Here is an 18,786-nt window from a genome sequence, read left to right on the forward strand (position 1 = left end):
GAGTATTTTTACAATGGCCTGTCATTTTGGGTATTTTCTACTGACAATTCCCTTGTCATATCTCAGAACTAATGAAATAACTATACAGTTGGTTTTCTTGTTCCAAGAGGCAAAGGGAAGACTTTCTGCCCCAGTGGGCCCCTCCAGGGCACCAAGAGCTTGGGTCCTTATGACATTCAGTGGCCTTACTAGCCCATTACCTCCTAGTCCATATTGAAATCAATCCAAAAAACAGATGACACATATTTTCAAACTGTGTCCAGTTACACATCAAGGTGACACATTTATAAACTTTCCCAACTATGTACTTTGGTCCCTTTATTCAGATTCTGTCAGAAAAAAATACATGTAACCACATAACACATTCTTGACGAACTATTTTCCAATGGGGGAGAGAGGGGGGGTCAGGAGAACTTTTATACTGACAAAGTACATAGCCTGAAGATGGTGTTGTTGTAACCATGAAGGGGAAATGAGTTCTTCCTCCACACTGGAGGATGCCTTTGCTGCTAAACTAGCGTAGTTGGTGAGCTAGTGAGATTCCAGTGTGAGACTCTGCCTCAGCATAAAAGGGGAGTGATCAAAGAACACATCATGACAACCCTTGACCTCCACACATACGTGAACAGGACATGTGTGTTCATACATATTTGAACACACATACAGGAATACATAGCATACGCGCAAACACACACAATGCAAAAAGAGATAAAGCAACCAGAATCCCTATCATTCTCTGACCTGCACGCAGTTTTCACTTTAGCACTTGTTGGCAATGAATGCTAAGCTTGCTGTTGGGGCCCACCACCCTCAAAGTTAACTCCACTCTAAAGGGAATTTGAGGCCGCTGCTGAACACCTAGAATGCCAGGTCTTCCTATACATTTGTTGATCAATGGGGTAAAAAGTTGTTGTAGCCAATGAATGAAGCACCTTAACAAACACTTAAAAAAGCTTTAGTTGCCCTTAACGTTACCCTTAACATTAGAATGTAGGGTAATTGCTATTGTCTTTCATTATTTGTGAATGAAATATTGCATGTCCCTTGTCTTCAGTAGTTTCCATGGTTACGACAGCCATACAGTGGCGCTTAACCTTTTGATTGTCACTTATCTCTTTGAAAATCTGATTAACTCTAAATGAATCTATTGGATCTCTACCTAGAAAAATATGTGCATAACTAACTTCCACAGAAAATGTGTAGAGTTTGAGCCTTCCAAAGCCCAAGCAACTCTAGAGGTCCTTATCACTGACATTTAAAACCTGTCTGGTGCATCAGTAGACATTCCCCTGCTCTCAGGCACACGTCCAGTATACTGTTTAAGGAGTTATTTACTCTATTTGTGAAGTGTGTGAGTGTGTGTCTTTGTGTCTGTGTGTGTCAAGTGTGTGTATCTGTGTGTCTGTGTCTGCGTGTATCTGTGTTCCCCCCAGAATTCATGCACTAAACCATGTGGAAATGCAATGGAGAGATGTTGGTTTGCAGCTCAGCCGTGTCTCTTTGTAGCTGTCAGACTGTACGCAAGCAACTAAATTTCTCTCTGATTCACTTTTCATATCTCTAACAGGGGGAAATGTGTCTTAAAGCACTGTCATAATTAAATCAGTAGATGTGGGTAAAGCCTTTTTGGTCCTGTTGACTTCACACAGATAGCACCAAAGAAACATGCCTATTCTTCCTCGAATCATGTGTTCTAATCCCCCTTCTTTGCTGCTCTTAGATAACACGCATGCATACAATTTCTAAAAATCGTATTTAGTTTCCACATAGGAATACATGTTGGCCTCTCAGCATTTCATTTTGTCTATACCTTTTCTAAAAATGGAACTAATTCAGGCTTTATTACAGTTCACACGGAACGTAAGATTAAATCACTGTTGGATTACACGCAGAAATTAACCCAATTGTTGTTCTTCAGACTGGCACTATATTCGCTGCATTATATCAGCACCATCAAGCAAGAGTCAAAATTACATTACTCTAAATGTACACCAGATGGCTCTGGAGTGACATGGTTATTAAAAAAAAATTAAAGTCCTGATTGTTTATACTTTCCCCAAGGGCAGAATCTGTGTCTAATATGTGCTTGTAATTTAGCCGCAGCAGCCGGCAGAGGGACACAGGAGCAAAACATATTTTAATTTATGGTAATAGCAACAATTTGCAATTCTTTTCAGAACATTAGTCTCTGCTAATTTGTTTAAAAAGAGCTCAATATGACCATAGAGAAACAACCAAACAAATACAAAAAAAAAAAATGAAAAAAGAGTTGACATTTTTTTTTCTGGTGGGAATAAATTGATTGTAAATGTCTTAATTTGTTTTCTATTGCTGTGACATAGTCCATGACCAAAAACAACTTAGAGGGGAAAGGGTTTATTTCACATTGCAGTGTATAGTGCATCATGAAGAGAACGCAGGACAGGTACTCAAGGCAAGATCCTGGAGACAGGGACTGAAGTAGAGGCCATGGTGGAAGGTTACTTATGGCTTACTCTCCCATGGTTTATTCAGTCTGCTTTAATAAACCACTCAGGAACACCAGCCAAGAGGGGACACCATCCCAAGCCAGCTGGTTCTCCCATATCAATCACTAGTCAAGAACAGACCCTACAAATTTACTTCCAGGCAATCTGATGGAGGAAGTTTCAAAGATCTCTCATCCCAGAAAGCCCTAGCATGTATCAAGCTGACAAAACAAACAACAAACAAATCTAGCTAGAACCACAAAGGACAAGCGAGAGATGGTACTCTACTTATAGAAGCGTGATTTGGTCTAAGGATGCAGGATGCTAAATGTGCAACCACACAGTGAGTGAACTGGACTAAGTTCCACAGATGAACAGGCTAAACCTATAGATGCTGAATCCTTACATCTCGTAGCCTGATTTCTTAACCAGGGTACAGGAGGCACATTTATTCATTCCCCCTCTCACTGTTATAATTTCAACCCTAAACTCAGCTTTCACATTAATGTATTATGCCCTTGTCAAGCGCTTCTTCTGTGTCAATTGAGGAGAGCCTGTGTTTCTTAGCTTTTATTCTGTTAATGTGAGATGTATGATGCTGATTGATTTGTGAATATTAAGAAAGTCTTCCAAGTCTGCGGTGAATTACATTTGGTTGTAATATAAAATTCTTTTGGTTTGCTAATTTCATTAAAGGATTTTATATTATGGCTCATCAGAGAACTAGCCTGTAGCTTTTTATTTTTGACATATTTCTCTCTCTCAGCATAGATTTGACACTTATGCTGACCACATATAAGTGTTTGCAAATATTTTCCCTAGATCTACTTAAAAAAAGAATTTGCTAAATATTGTGTCCATTTTTTTTGAACGTTCGGAATAATTCAGATGTGAAGCTGCCTGGTCTTGGGCTACGTTTCTCTCCTCTAGTTTTCTTTTTTTTATTTGTTATTGGTGTGCTCAGGCTTTCTATTTTTTTTGTGACTCACTGTTGATAAGTTATAATGCTATATTTATTCATTCATTCATTCACTCATTTATTTACTGTATGTGTTTATGTATGTGCATATTTGTAACTATAGTTACACATGTAAAAGCATGAATGTGGAGACCAAAGTTCAAGGCTGGGTGTCTTCCATTAATTACTTTTCTTTTATTATGGAGACAATGTCTGCCACTGAGCCCAGAGTTTTCTGATTTGGGCGGGCAGACTTGACAGTGAGATTTAGTGAATCACCTCTGTCCACCTCTCCCATGTTGGGGTTACAGGGTGTGTACCACTGTGCCTGGCTTCTGAAGTGGACTCTAGGCATCCAAACTCAGGTTCTCATGCATGAGCGGCAAGCACTTTTATTGATTATGTCATATCTCAAGTCTCAAGCTGCATTTTTCAATGTGTTTATCTATTTCTTCTTAGCTATCCAACTTTTGGCATATAGCCCAACTTTTGGCACGTGAATCCCCATTCACAATTGCCCCTGGGGATTCTCCAGGTTTCTGAGACATCTTTTGTAATTTTCAACTTATTTTAAAATCTTTTCTTACATTCCTTATTATCCTACTTATTCTAGTAACTGCTAGCAATGTGCCTCAGCTTTTGATGCTATAAATGGGATGTTGGGGATGGCCAAATGCACAAGAACACAGTAGATCCACAAGCTATTTCATGGAACCTTACTAGAGATTACTTTTTAACCTATTGTATATTTTTTATACACTTTAGCTCATAGGAATTTCAACAAATGTTTTGGTAAAAGTAAAGCCACAAACCTTCTATAATTTATTGTCTTAATGTTAGCAGTAACTGATTATGCACAAGAACACAGCAGAGTCACAAGCTATTTCATAGAACCTTACTAGAGATGTTGAGCTTACTTTTTAACTTATAGTATATTTCTTATACACTTTAACTCATAGGAATTTCAACAAATGTTTTGGTAAAAGTAAATCCACAAACCTTCTATTATTTATTGTCTTAATGTTAGCAGTAGCTGATTAATCAGCCCAACTTAATTCTTGTATCATGAGGGCCGGCTTGTTGGGGTATCTGTCCCGCCCAGTACCCCACAACGGCATGCCCCAAAGAGAAAATCAATCACACAGAGATCTCTATAAGTTATAAAGCTGATTGGTCCATTAGGTCAGGCTACTTATTAGCTCTTATAACTTATGTTACCCCATTATCCTTATCTACGTTAGCACATGGCTCAGTACCTTTTCCAGCGGGGCAGCTTACATCTTTCCTCTCTGGTGGTCTGGGCAGAACTGCGGAAGGAGCTTCCTGCTTCCCAGAATACTCCCAGTCTCTTTGCTCCACCTCTACTTCCTGTCTGGCTTTCCCGCCTATACTGCCTGCCTGGCCAATCAGCGTTTTATTAAAATACATGATTGACAGAATACAGACAATTATCCCGTACCAAGTTCTACCTTTGGCTACCCTGTGGCACAGAAGATCCCACAAGGGTGTCAGCAGACATCTCCACTCCATCGCTACAGCTATTAAGTACTTTTCTATTAATCTACCTTTATACTTCATTAAATGACATTCAACCTCCTAAATTCTCACGTTATGCCTAGGCGCCTTAATGACACTATTCCCAGCTATGTCCGCTTTCACACAAAGTGACATTAAAACATGTCCTATTCTATACCTTAACTAAACCGGGATTAATAATAGTAACTGGACAGCAACCAACTCTGCCTTGCTTTCATTCACATCTGCCCATGGGCTTGCTTTAAACTATTATTTAAAATGATGTGAAGATGAGTGGACCTGTGTGGGGGTCATGAGTATATGTTTGCATCTGTGTGTGGGTTTGTGAATGCAAGTGTAGCCCCCAAATGTCACAAAGGGATACTAGATCTCCCCAAGCTGGAGTTACCAGTGGTTGTGAGGTGAAAGGCATGGATATTGAAAACCAAACTTAGCTCTCTGGAAAATAAGCAAGTGCTTTTAACCGCTGAGCCATCTCTCCAAAACCATGGTACTCTTTTTATATGTCCAGGACCCATTTTTCATAATATCTGGAACTAGCAGACTTAGTCAGAACTATACTGTTCACCATCTCCCCATTAACAACTTGAAACTTAGACCTTACAGGCATCCCATTCCCGACAGGATTTACTCCCCAGATCTCATCAGGAAACCCACAAGCACATTGTATCCCAATGCTTAACCTCTGCTAATTTCCCTCAGGGCTACTTTCATACTCTGTAGAGTATTTGAAAATTATCTTTTGATATTTTAGGACAACCCCATTTCCTACCCTTAAGCAATTTTAGTATAAAAACACCTTTTAATAACATGTATTGAATGTCTTGCTATTGATAGACTATTTATAGCATCCTTAATCTCAAAAAGTATTCCTCTCACAAATATTCCTCAAATAGCTACACCTAGGATTCTCTCCAAGTCTCTGCTGTCTGTCATAAGCAGTCCCTAAAACTATTTCAAGTATTCAAGTATCTGTCTCAACATCATGCCAAATCACAGAAAATAATTGAACTTTTTGATTCATAGTTAAGTCTTTTCTTGCTTTATCTGGCTAGTTAGTATCTGTTGGATTTGCTTAAATGTATCTCATAAGATGATACTATATACCTACAATATACACATTTCACACCTAAGAAGGAATACATTGTGAGATCGTCTTGTTAAAAGGATGTTTCTAATGCAAAAGTCAGGATTAATGCTAACCTGGGTAAGCCAGCATTGAAGGAGAAGACTTAGGGCACTGTGACAATGTGGCCAACAACCCAGTGGAATGAAAATAAGAAGTGAGAAGAGGGGACTCCCGCAGGTGTAGTGGAGAAGAAAGATGGGGTGCTTAGGAGATAGAGATAGCGAGACACAGCTGGTTATCGGTCACTATGTGATCTGAATCCAGGAACTCCTATGGAGTTTGTATTGTGCTCCCAAGATGACCCTCAATAGACAAAACACATGTTTGGTGGCTGAACAATGGAATTACTATAAACACTAATGATAATACTTTCTGATGCACAATATTTATGCTGAAGCCATATGAAAATGGCCAAATTGTATACTGGCCACTGACAATATCAGTCTTCTAGTGGTGCCATCCTGGAAGGCTACTGGTCATTCAGCCTGCTACCAGGCAATAGTCTAGCCAAGCAACCCAGCGCAAAATTCTTACTCGATGTGTGTCCCCTAACTTATTAATATGCCACTGACAATTGGGTCAATGGTATGTGCAACCTGGATTCCACAGTGGAGTGAGCAGCTGCCTAATTTTTTGGACATTTTTGGAACACACTTACACAGGAAGTGTGACCCAAGGCATTCCTCATTTAAATCAAAAGGTGGAGGGAGGTTGTTTGTCCATCTTCTCTTCAAATCCCGGCTTCTCCTTGAATACAATTATCAGAAAGTGTTTAGCTCCCTTTCCCCATTTTCTGTCAACAAGAAATGTGTGGTGTGATATCTTTTACTTTCTTAAATACAGTGCTGACAGATCACATCTCCCTATTTCCAAAAACCCCATCTGCCGCACCTTCGAGGAGGGATTTGCATTCAGTCAGTGCTAGCTGGGTTCTGAGAGTATGCAAACAGCCCCCTCCGAGGAGCACTGTCATACTTTCAAGAGAGATGAGTTTGGACCTTGGCAACTTCCTCTTCCTGTCAGTCACAAAGGAGTCTCACATTCACTGTCAACAGAACCAAATGGAACCATTTACCGTGTAAATTATAGGGTCCCGCCTGCATTTATTCTCTATTTCTCTTACCTAGATTTAATTTAAATTTACATGTGAGGACCTTGAAGATTGCAGAGAAATTTCCAATCGCTCTTTGGATACGTTAATTTAAAATATTTTTTTTAAAGGAAAACAGTGTGGAAGTTGTTTCCGTGGATGGAAACTGGCAATATCTCCTAGAAAAGCCTGTATATCTTGTTTCTTCAGCGCGCCGAAGTTCTTAATTTGGCCACAAGAGGGCGATAGAGCGTGAGTTATAACGCTTCAGTGCCTTTTCTCCAAGGCTCCCATATCTGATGTACACTGACTAGAAAACAACAGATCATAGAATGGGTCAGGATAGTGATGGATTTTATCAGAATAACTGCAGAAAGATATGGCAAAAATAATGTTTATAAAAGAAATGTTAGTAGTAGAAGAAAACTCAGTGTTGATTATCTATGTAACTTCCTGGGATTGTGAAATCTTTTCAAATTTAAAAGAATGCAAAAAAAAATCCAACTGATTATTTACAGATTAAAAAATGGTGTTTCAATTGGATGCCATGGCAGTACATCAAATGTTTGTATTTCAGGGGCAATTTACATAAAGATATGTAAAGTTACTGAATAAAACCATTGAAGATGAACAGAATTTACAAAATCCATCTTTTTTTCTGAAGAGGTTTAGCCTCAAATGTTCAGCAACAAAATGTACACAAAAGATGTCACAACATTTTTCAAACTATGAAAGCAAAGCAGGTGAACGACAGACACAAAGTAAAGTGGGAGAAGAAAAAAATGCAGGTACAGTGTAAATGTGGATGCTGGTGGAAGCAAATCACCCACAAGCCTTGGCTGAGGTCTGGCATCCGCCCTATAGACACAGCTGATGCAGCAGTGTGTTGGTAGCATCCTCGCCATTGCCATTAGAGACACGCTCACAGGTCCCGGGAGTTGACTGAATGTGACCATCACATAGTAGCTATCATGGAGGTGGCAAAAGCCATTTCCATTAGAATCAGAAGAGCAGAAATGGAAGACTCAGGGAGGCTCTAAGTTCTTCAGAACTATTTGAGGTAATGTGCCAACATAGATTCACATCTATAAAATGTGACCACTCTCAAAACACACGGAGGAAATGAAATACACTTAAACATGCTTCACATTTAAATATGAAGAGATGGTGTCTTCACAACACAGAAAACTGGAAAATCCTATCACCAGCTCTAATCTAACCTCGGGAAATTCCTACCCACCTTATCAAGATTAACAGTGTTACTAGGCCCTGTGGTCACAGCTAATCTGATAAATCATGATAAAGACACCTCCTTCACAGAGCTTTCCTCCTGAGAACTCTGTAAAACCTGAATAACATTCAGAACTTTTTAATAGTAACAAACCAATTATGATTCCTTAGTATCATAGTTTTGTGTGTGTGTGTGTATGTGTATGAATCACAAAGAACTCAAGTGTGTGGTATAGAGTTATCTATAATAATTTCACAATATTTCTATTAATATAAAACTATTTCAAATTCTTGTTTTAAGATACCACAGGAAATCTGTTATTCAATCCACTACAGATTGTATTTGACATATTTAATGGAATATTGGGGTTGCAGTGGTGAGATCCAGAGGAAAATTGGTTCTGAATCAGCCAGACAGATAGTTTAAGGTCTACTGAGGTAAGTGGATAATGCACACAAGTATTTTTAAGCAATTCTAAAAAAGGCTGACTGAATTCATGCGAAGTTATTCCTTGCTCAGTGAAATGCTAATGAGACTTGTTATGGAGTTTGTTAGCCATTTGGGCAAGAAACTGCTCTTGCCTGGACTACTTTATGGTGAGCTATGTAAACTGGACATGCAGAACCCACAGAGAGATGACTGCTGAACTTTCCTAAAGGAAGACAATCCTTCAGGGCTCCTGCTTCGTGAAAGAGTTGCTAGATCTTCTGCAGGGCATCAAAAAAGTGACTGAAAAACTGTCAATGTAGGCAGAACTGTCTTTGAAATTTCCTGCTTCATGAAAAGGTCTGCCAGATACTATGGGCCTGTAAGCTAAAGATGAATGTCCCAATGGTACAGAAAAACTTTGGGTGACTGTCCAGGCAATGAGATGTCTGTCTGTGTCAATTCTAGAGTTTTGAAAGTTGCTTACAATGAACTTAGGTAATATTGTATCCTTCTGGAGTCTTTGATGGAGAATGTACAGTTATAGCTATAGCTTTCCTTAGATTGGATAAAAGATAAAGTAGGTATAAATATTGTAACTATAATTTTTGCTTGGTACCCGTCTTGTAATATGAAATTTTACTGTGTTAAAGTTAAAACCTTCCTTTTTTATTTAAACAGAAAAGGGGACGTGATGTGGGATTCCCCTCTGTATGCCGTGAATACAATTGATTATTAAAGGAACTGTCTTGGGCCTGTGCAGGGAATAGAGGTAGGCGGGTGAAAATTAAACTGAATGCTGTAAGAAAGAAGGGTGGAGTCAAGGAGAACCCATGAAGCCACCAATGAAACTTTGCTGGTAGGCCATGACCTCGTGGTGATGGCCAGATTAATAGAGACGAGTTAAATTAATATGTGAGAGTAGCCAATAAGAAGCTAAGGCTTAGTATTGATTTAAATAATACAGTTTCTGTGTAATTATTTCAGTTCTGGGCGGCCAGATGAACAAGCGCCCCCTGCAACAAAGAGCAATTTCTAGTCTCGTGGAAAACCAAAGATCTATTCTAGAGCCAGGCAGAGTGGGTTCAGGTCTCATCTGGACACTCTTACTATTAACATGTAGTCTAATTCCATTTTAACACCCTGAGTCTTTGTCTACGAAACAGGGTTCGCGGGTGTATTAAAGAACATTTGAATCATATCTATAAGAACAGATGCTCAAAAAACGTCAGTTTCCCTTTCATCTACTTCTGTTCCCAGAGCTGCTGCCTGCCTGAATGTCTCCCAGGTCTCACAATCTAACGCATTCCCTACCAAGCTCCCTCAGGCACCACTTTCCCTTGCCAATATATATTTTTTTTCTCTCAGACATCCTTAACTTCCTAAATGGCACCCCTAGCCTAAAACCTATGCAGCTATTTCTGCCACACACGCGAGTGCGGATCCCAATCCTTTCCTTTCTCTCCTGCCTGTGCTCCACCTGCAATCCTGCCTTCTCTCTTCTCCTGCGAAGCCATTCATACATGTGTTCTGTTTGCTCCCTCCGCCTTGATGCTTCTTTCTCCTGAGTACTCTCTACCCGTGTCCGATGCCAACACAGTTTTTCCTTCCTAGGCTTCCTGCCTCCTGCCTCTGCACCCTACAATCTCCCATGCATTGCTCAGGGGTGAATTCCAAACACAAACCAGAGTGTGCCACTCCAATTCTTAGAGCACCGCAAAGCTGAATCATAGCCAGGAATAACGTAAAATCCCAACATATCCCCCTGGCTCTCTAGCTACCCCAACACCACAGGGTCCTTTCTTGCCTCCAGCAGAGGTGGCTTTTCTGTAGATGGGACTTAGAGCACGTGTTCTTCTGACTGCATCACAACCCAGGGCTGGTTAAGACCTTAGGAGATTGACCGCTCTTGCTCTCTTCATCCTTCCCAGAGAATTTTTCAAAGCCTGTTTTCTCTCATTTCCTATTTTTGCTACTAGCTTTACAATTCTGAAATCTCCTGGAGGGAAGGGGACAAGGGTTCCTTATTCACAGACAGAGCACTGGCATAGAGAAACAGCATACTCTGGTCTGATCTAAATTCTTCCAAAAATCTCCAGAAGAGAAGGAGAGTCATTCTATTTATAACACATATTAATATGTTGAAACATAAAAGCAGGCTTTGCTTTGTAACGGAAGTGACTTTTCTATTACTTACTACTGTACAATTGAGCTGGATATTATTTCTCTAAATAAAGATGCCAGAAAACCTTAGGGCAATAAGACTACTGCTGGTATGTGTACTTAGACAGACAGGTTTGGTGACATGGACATTGCATTTGTCAGAATGACCCAGAGTAGAGATAGATTCAGAGGGCTATGAAAGAGTCAAGTTATGGAGGCCTAAGTAGAGATACCCACTCTACCCACTCCATTAATCCATTTTCTAATTCAATCAATAAACAAATATTGACTGAACTTTCTGCCTCTAGCACTTTGCTGACTCCTGCATACCCATCAGTTGAGGAAAAAGACAAATTTGTCAGAATCCATGACATGAATTTAGTAAGGAAGTAATTCAGGTTCTGAGCACCGGGTATGAGGGGATGCACGCAACAGAAACTGAGAAGTGACAGCCAGGCAAGTAGGAGGCAAATGAAAAAAAAACAGTGCTGTTCTGGAAGACAGGTACAAAAAGGCTTCCAAGTGGGCCGCCGGCTTAATACTCTGGAGATCAGGGGTTGGAGAGATGGCTCAGAGGTTAAGAGCACTGGCTGTTCTGCCAGAGGTCCTGAGTTCAATTCCCAGCAACCACATGGTGGCTTACAACCATCTGTAAAGAGATCTGGTGCCCTCTTCTGGCCTGCAGGTATACATGCAGGCAGAACACTGTACTTAAATATATTAAAAAATACTTTGGAGATCAATGGCAAGCTGAACAATGCCTGGATGAACTCATGAATGGGAAAAAATTACGGGAGGCAGGGAAGGCTACAAACAGAATAGGACACTCTTGAGAGGTTTTGTTTCTAAAGGATGCTAAGGGGACTGAGTCAGTCCATACAGAAGGGACCGTAAACTTCTAAGGTGTTCTCCCAAGAGAGCAGGACTAACGTACCTGGAGTTTGCAAAAAAAAAAAAAAAATGCACCATGGAAAAAGAGCTGGTCTGAGGTGCTGGGGTGTCCAGCATGAGAAACCTCTGCCCAGGCTGGTGAGGAGACTTAGGAAAGGAAGTGGTACATTAAGCAAATTGTTGCTTAAACAGAGTTGATAAATGGTGTCTGGGTGGAAAATAGAAAAACGCCCCCAAGGGAAGGGAATGTGAGGCACAAATAGGTATTCCAGATTAGCGACTTTAAGACTTCCAACTCTCATCTGCTGTAAAATGCATTCTCCGTAACTTGCGGGAGAATGCACGGAATATTAATATCAGATGCCTGCAAACATATGACATAAAGCGACGGTGAGTCCAGACACCCTTCTCTGCAATGCCAGCTTTAGCCATCATAGCACTGTTTGGAAGCAAAGGTAGAGCATGCAGGCTCGAGACACTGTTACCCTCCCAGTCAGCAGATCGAATATGATGTGCACATGAACTTGTACATCTTATACCTCTGAAGGAGGCTCAAGGAAGGCAGATTTCAGGCTATATCTTCTCCCCAGCCTCACCCAAACGTTCCCCATTGTACTGAGAATCACCGTGTGCCTGGGCCTCTTTAGTCTGTTTTCTTGTTGAGATTCTACATTTCAGCTATGAAGGGCATCCCCAAACATGACATTACTCTGGCTTCTAGCCAGGGGCCCCCACCTTTCTCTCAGGCAGCTTCCAGCTGTCATTCTGAACTCAAGTGCAGACTCCTCTGGAACTTCTGGCTTCCTCCATTTAGAGCAGGCAACGTAGTGAAGTCAGAAACTGGATACAGTATCCAGTTAAAGGATCCCAGGTGTTTGGAATTGAAAGCAGATAGCAGCTCCAGAAACGGTGAGCAGATAGGAAGGAGCCTGGCTCAAACGGAAAAGCATGTGTGTGCCTCTCGCTACTGTCTTCCTGTGTGCAATGGCCTCTTAGCCTACTGGCTTCCCTGGGAAGTAGTTAATCAATGGTGGGGGAAATATCTATGTTACTAGAGTTTTTCTGAAGAAAAATGTGCAGAGTGCTTGTTGATTGAGTGGAAAAAATGCTTGAAATAGAGACAGGTCAATCTGTAACTTAGGGATGAAAGGGGCTTTTGTATCTATTTTTTTTTTAACATCCCAGGCTCTTTCTAGAACATATTGGACAAAAGTCACTGAGTTCAGATCACAGAATCTTCTATAAGAGACAAGTTTTCTCTGAACCACACACTTTGGAAAATTATTCCCGGGATGGCCAGTGAGGGGCACAGTGGGTGAAAGGCTGATGACACCGATCAAAGCTTGGTGACACAAGTTCGATCCCAAACCCACATCGGGAAGATAAACTTCATTCTCAAAAGTGTCCTCTAACTTCCATACATGGGCCATGGCATGTATACCACCATACATGTACATTACACACACACACATCATCATCATCAGCATCATCATCATCATCATTATCATAATAATAATAATAATAATAATAAGAAGAAGAAGAAGAAGAAGAAAAAGAAGAAGAAAAAGAAGAATTAATAAATATAATTAAAAGGAAGTTATTACTTAGGTTGGTCTAAACCTATCTCCTTTTAGACTTCTTTTCAGACAAATGGGTGGGGAAGGTGTTTCAAACAAACACAAAGCCAGTATCACTCCTTCACTCCTCAGTTTCTCACTCTTTAGCTCTTTAATATAACCGTGCCTTCTTGAAATTCTTGTCTGTCATAAATATCTCTAATGCATCCTTCAGCACTAGTTCATACAATTCAGTGTTCCAGCCATATGCTGCTTTTTTAAACTCTTAAATAATAACCACTTGGTCTGCTATTGTCCTCAACTGCTCCATCTAGAATGAAGGGCAGTGCTAGAAGGGTGGGCTAACCTGCCCCATCCTCAACTGCTCTGATTACAGTGAAGGGCAGAGATAGAAGGGTGGGCTAACCTGCCCCATCCTCAACTGCTCTGATTACAGTGAAGGGCAGAGATAGAAGGGTGGGCTAACCTGCCCCATCCTCAACTGCTCTGATTACAGTGAAGGGCAGAGATAGAAGGGTGGGCTAACCTGCCCCATCTCCAACTGCTCCGACTAGAGTGAAGAGCAGTGCTACAGGCATGGGATAATCTGCACCCTGTCTACAGACACCAGACTGTTTATAGAAAGTAATCATGTTTTCTTCTCCCCGTAGGAATCCTGTAAAATATCTCTTCTCCATTCTCTAACTCTATGAATGGCATTTCTTACAATGCCTCTAGTTAAATTCTCAGTTGATACTACCATGGAAGCTTGAGAGATGAAAGATATGTCAAGGGGACGAGAAGAAAGAGAAAAGTGAGAACAATCTGAGAAGGGAACATACAGAACAAAACAGAATTTAAAGTGGTGAATGGTCATCTATAGTTGGTGGGAGTGCGAATTTGTGTAGCCACTTTGGAAATCAGTATATCAGCTTCACAGAAACTTGGGAATCAATCTACCTCAAGATCCAACAATACCACTTTTGGGCATATACCCAAAGGATGCACAATCATACTACAAGGGCATTTGCTCAACTATGTTCATAGCAGCATTATTCATAATAACCAGAACCTGGACAAACCTAAATGCTTCTCAACTGAAGAACAGATAAAGAAAATGTGGTACATTTACATAATAGAATATTATTCACTAGCAAAAAATAATGACATCTTAAAATTTGTAGGCAAATGGATGAAACTAAAAAAAAGCCAGGCTGAGGGAGGTAACCCAGACCCAGAAAGACAAATACGGTATATACTCACTCATAAGTGGATATTAGATGCAAAACAAAGGATAACCAGGCTACGATCCACTACCCCGGAGAAGCTAGGTGAAAAGGAAGAACATAAGAGGGACATGCATAGAGGGCCCCAGGAAAACCAGAAAGAAAAAAAAGAAAATGTGTGACTCAAAAGAACAGGCTCCGGGTAACCATGGGCAAATTATGGTCACCAGTTCTCTCAGTATTTTTATCTACAAATAGGGATGTTAAACACATTGCTGAATTGAAACGCAGGTAATATTTCCTTCCACTTCTTGTTGAATACTAGATTAGAATTTTGGAGTGGAATTTTTGTTTCTATGAATACATGCACACAAGCAGAACAGAAGGAGCGGCCTTTGCCCTAAGCAGAGATTGGGATGTATGAAGGAGGAGGGGATAAAACGAGAGGAGGAGCTTTCCCTCTCTTGGTTTCTCTGCCATAGCCAGGGGTCCTAAGCAGATGCTATAACTTGGATAAGCACCACCCAGGGCCCACACAACAAGAGCTTAGCAGTCAGGCTGTAGTGAAGGTGAAAGGGATCGAAACAGTTTTAGGTGGTGTGGCCTAGACTAACCACTAACTAACTTGTGGAAGGAAGTTACCTGGGGGAGTGTCCTTGAAGGGCATCTGAGAGCTACAGCCTTTCCCTTCTACCTTCATCCCTCACCCCCAGCTTCTCTGAGATAAGCTGCTTCTGCTGCCCCACGCTTATACTATGATGGACTGTCTGATCATAGATCAAAAGTCACCAGGGCTGTTCTTTGCAGCCACCGACACTGGCCAGTTCATCAGCCTTTTGACCACAGGCAACCTCGAGGGCACCTTCGTGGCCATCAGGTCAAATTGAGAACAGCACAGCCTGGTGGGCAAGCTCATCAAGTGCTTCCTACAGAAGAGGTTAGCCTGCTGGCCGTGAAGCTCCTTCAGACTTCTGAAGAACACCCAAACGGCACTACATTGACCTGAATGTTTCCACGGGTTGGTGAATTACATGAACTCGGGGCCTGTGGTGGCCATGGTCTGGGAGAACTCAATGTTTATGAAGACAGGCCAAGTGATGCTGGGAGAGATTTCCAGCTGATCTAAACCAGGCACAATTCAAAGGAATTTCTGCATTTAAGTTGGAAGGAACATCATTCATGGCAGTGATTGCTGAAAAGTGGTTAGAAAGAGATTGGTCTATGGTTTAAGCCTGAAGAAGTGACTGACTAAAAGTCTCGTGCTCGCAACTGGGTGTGTAAGTCAAGGTGGATAACCCAGGGTTCTTTTCAGCATTACTGATTTACTGGTCAGGCTTCCCTAGAGTTGTAGAACTTATGGAATGGATTTATTGGAATGACTTACAGACCTCAATCTGAAAAAAGCTGGCTGTGAAGGGGAAGTCCAAGGCTCTAGTCGTTTACCAGTCCCACAAGGCTGGGTGTCTCCGTTGGTATTCTCTATACACCGGAGTGTCAAAGAAGCCGACTCCAGCACCAGGGAAGGAATGGCTATATTGACAAGGAAAGGGGAAGCAGGCAAAGAACCAATGAACCCATCTTTTCCCCATTGTCTATATAAGCTTCCAGCAGAAGGTGTGGCCCAGATTAAAGGTGTGTCATCCCTCCTCAAGATCTATGCTAAAGGCCTGTGTCTGCCAGCTCATTATCATGATCAATAGGTAAGCTATCTTCCTACCTCAAGATCCAGATCACATCTGTGCCCTCCATTTCTGAATTGTAGTTCATTCCAGGTATAGTCAAATTGACAGCCAAGAATAGTCATCACAATCCATCTTTGGCGACTTGACACACAATCTTATCTCCTTATGTCATGATTAATTTCCAAATGAAAATAACTGGGCCATAATAACACCTAAATGTAATATAACTATCTCACATACAATCACAAACACATTATATATTTAATAAGGTCATAATTATGCCTAACATGATATATCTACCCCCATACAGCCGCAAGTGCATTATAAATTTAAAATAAGGAACAATGTCACTTGAGTGACATCCTTCTAGCATCTCAAGCTTGCATATAATAACAATTAATATTCTCTTAATTGATATTAAAGAAAACACAAGTATCTATAAAAATGCATTATTAACAAAATACAACATGAGAAACACTCGTGTTTATTTTAATCCTCATTTCTGCAACTGGTCACGTAGCCTTAGATGGTGTTTATGACTACCTTCCTCTACTACCCAGTCTGTATTCCCTCTATCCTCAGCAAGCATCTCAGCAAGACTTGCCTCTTTTCCTGGAGGAGTGACCCATACTTTCATTCCTACTGAATCTTTGCCCTTTGTTATATGTCTGGATTAGGCTGTTGTAGCTTCCCGTTAGCTTTAATCACGGGTCATGGTAGCACCAAAAGATGCCCCAAAGGACCTCCTGTACGCCAGACATAATCCTTCTTATTTCCACTCTGAAGAGGCAACCCAGTTTTTCCGTGGTAATCTGGATCTATCACCCCTCCTAACACTGTTATTCCTTTCTTAGCCTGATGGTTTAAGGGCATCAGAAGGCCAAAGTGACCAGGGGGAAGTCTGAGCTTCCAGTTCAGTGGAATGCAGAAGCACTCCACTCTTTGGAACCAAAACTTAGAGTTGCCGAAACAGGAAGCAAAACTTTCCTAGTGGGCTACAAGGGGTAATGGTGAGTGGAGCTATTCCCCTTTCTACACCTTGATTCCTGGACCTGTGGATCCTGGCTATGGAAGAAGGAGTACCATATAGTGAACACTGAATGAAAGCACACACTGCCTTCTGGAGAACCCTGCCCCAGTCTTCCATGCTGCTGCCACCAAACTGGCGGTCTTCAAAAGGCCATTCCATCTTTCTATGAGGCCAGCTGCATCAGAATAGCAGGTAACAGGGTAAGAGCAGTGGATTTCATGATCCTGGGCCCGCTGTCACACTTCTCTGGCTATGAAATGAGTTCCTTGGTCAGAAGCAATACTGTGTGGACTACCATGTCCTCAGTCCACACACTTATTCCCCAGAAAACTTTCTCATCAATTCCTCAACCACACTCTCTCCAAGTCACTGACTGTCCAGCCAAACCCTTGGCTACAGCCAAGGAATTAGTGAACAATCGCACATCTGGCCATTTCTCCTTCCGTACAAACTGCAATGCCATGTGTGCTGCCCAAGGTTCTGCCCACTGTGAAGATTTCCCTTCACCAGTATCTTTCAGGGTCATCCCAGAAAGGGGCTGTAATGTTACAGCTGTCCATTTCTAGGTGGTGCCTGTATAACGTAAAGAACCATGAGTAAACCAGGCCTTTGTCTTCTCTTCCTCAGTCAACTGGTCATTGGGAACCCATGTAAGACAGCATTGTAACAAGAGTAGAAACCATATGCATCTGGGAAAGTTTTTCACGTAGCTTGCTTGTGCCTTCAGGACCTGCGTGGGATTGACCCCTTATATAACACTTCCATTTGATAATGGATTGCTGCTATACATGGCGATGTGATTCAGTGGTTCAGTAACAATCAGCTCATGATTGTTGATGTAACAATCAGTTACATGATGGTACAGGGTAACTTGGTGGTCCATTGTCAAATGTTCTCTTTTCACTAAGACCCAGTGGAAAGCCAAGAGCAGGTTTCCTTTTTTATTATTTTGGATTGTTTTATAGTTTTTATTCAGCTATATACTTTTTCTCTGCTTCCCTCCTTTCCTCTCCCCTTCACTTCAACCCTCTCCCATGGCCCTCATGCTCCCAATTTACTCAGAAGATCTTGTCTTTTTCTATTCCCCATGTAGGTTAGATCCACATATGTCTCTTTCAAAGGGAGAATAATCTGCAGATGATGGTAGAGGCTTGCTCCAAAATCCCAACGGTCCCTGCTGTGATTCATATATAGGGGCTCCAAACAGCATCCCTGTCTGCCACTGACACCTCAAATACCAATGAGCCTGCTGGATCACATGTTCCAAGTAATAGAGCAGACTGCACAGTAGCCTGGACCTGTTGAAGAGCTTTCTCCTTTACCAGGCCCCATATAAAGCTAACATGATCTGGATTAAAGGTGTGTATCATCCTACATCACGATCCGGATCAAAAGCCTGT

The 18,786-nt window shown here is 41.3% G+C and overlaps 1 protein-coding gene and 1 pseudogene across 4 annotated transcripts in view; one reads left to right on the forward strand and one right to left on the reverse strand.

Moving 5' to 3' along the window:
• Adamtsl1 (ADAMTS like 1) overlaps positions 1-18,786 on the reverse strand; it is a 924,007-nt gene that overhangs the window by 583,517 nt on the left and 321,704 nt on the right. The gene's annotated exons all lie outside the window — the stretch shown is intronic.
• LOC125412559 (nucleoside diphosphate kinase B-like) lies at positions 15,433-15,863 on the forward strand (annotated as a pseudogene).

This window comes from Myodes glareolus, chromosome 3, assembly GCF_982192425.1.
Source record: "Myodes glareolus chromosome 3, mMyoGla1.1, whole genome shotgun sequence".
Taxonomy (NCBI): domain Eukaryota; kingdom Metazoa; phylum Chordata; class Mammalia; order Rodentia; family Cricetidae; genus Myodes; species Myodes glareolus.